This window comes from Desmodus rotundus, chromosome 10 (assembly GCF_022682495.2).
Source record: "Desmodus rotundus isolate HL8 chromosome 10, HLdesRot8A.1, whole genome shotgun sequence".
In the NCBI taxonomy this organism is placed as follows: Eukaryota; Metazoa; Chordata; class Mammalia; order Chiroptera; family Phyllostomidae; genus Desmodus; species Desmodus rotundus.
In genome coordinates this window covers 41,119,361-41,120,219 of record NC_071396.1, presented here as the reverse complement: position 1 = coordinate 41,120,219, position 859 = coordinate 41,119,361, and the positions used below count along the sequence as shown (strand labels likewise).

The window sequence follows — 859 nt, the reverse complement described above, 5'->3', positions numbered from 1 at the left end:
GAATAAGTAGCATAAATGGTAGGTAGAAAATAGACAGGGGGAGGGTAAGAATAGTATGGGAAATGTAGAAGCCAAAGAACTTATATGTATGACCCATGGACATGAACTAAAGGGGGGAATGTGGGTGGGAGTGGGTGTGCGGGGCGGAGGGGAATAAAGGGGGGAAAATGGGACAACTGTAATAGCATAATCAATAAAATATCTTAAAAAATTTTTTAATCTCTTAGAATATGAGCAAAAGACATCAACATACATTGTAGGAAAAAGGATATTTCTTGTGTTCAATATAGTTAACCATAAAGGACATGCAGATTAAACCACATTAAGAGTATTATATATCTATTAAAACAACTAAAATCATAAGTAGTGACATTATTAAGTTCTGGCAAGGTTGCAGAGAAATTGGATTTCTCACACATTGCTGGTGAGAATGTTAAATAATACCATCACAGTGGAAGGTTTTTCTTTTTAATGTTAAAAAACATGTATTTTGATACAGTCTATGAGAAATAAGTCAGTGGCTATTGTGATCAGAACAGATACTACACTCGATCTCCGCCAAAAGACCGAGAAGCGATGAAGTCGGTGGTTATTCTACGCAGCCACACACGCACCTGTGAGGTCGGAGCCCCGTGCCATTCACCTGCTGACCGTGGGAGCCACGCCCCACCTCCATGCACCTCGGCAGGTGTGCTCCGCTTCCAGGTTGTTCCTGTCCTTTGATTGCTTCCAAGTCCAGACGGCCAGATCGTCCTTTGTGCCCAAAGTAGGTTCCAAACGGTTGGTGCAGGCATTCAGATCCGCACCCCCCTCAAATGCCAAGTAAGTCCCCAGCTGATGGCCAGGCGGCCACCCACAA

The 859-nt window shown here is 43.3% G+C and overlaps 1 pseudogene; it reads right to left on the bottom strand.

The window, feature by feature from the left end:
- Positions 1-401: 401 nt before the first annotated feature.
- LOC112320393 (U2 spliceosomal RNA) lies at positions 402-578 on the bottom strand (annotated as a pseudogene).
- Positions 579-859: the final 281 nt, after the last annotated feature.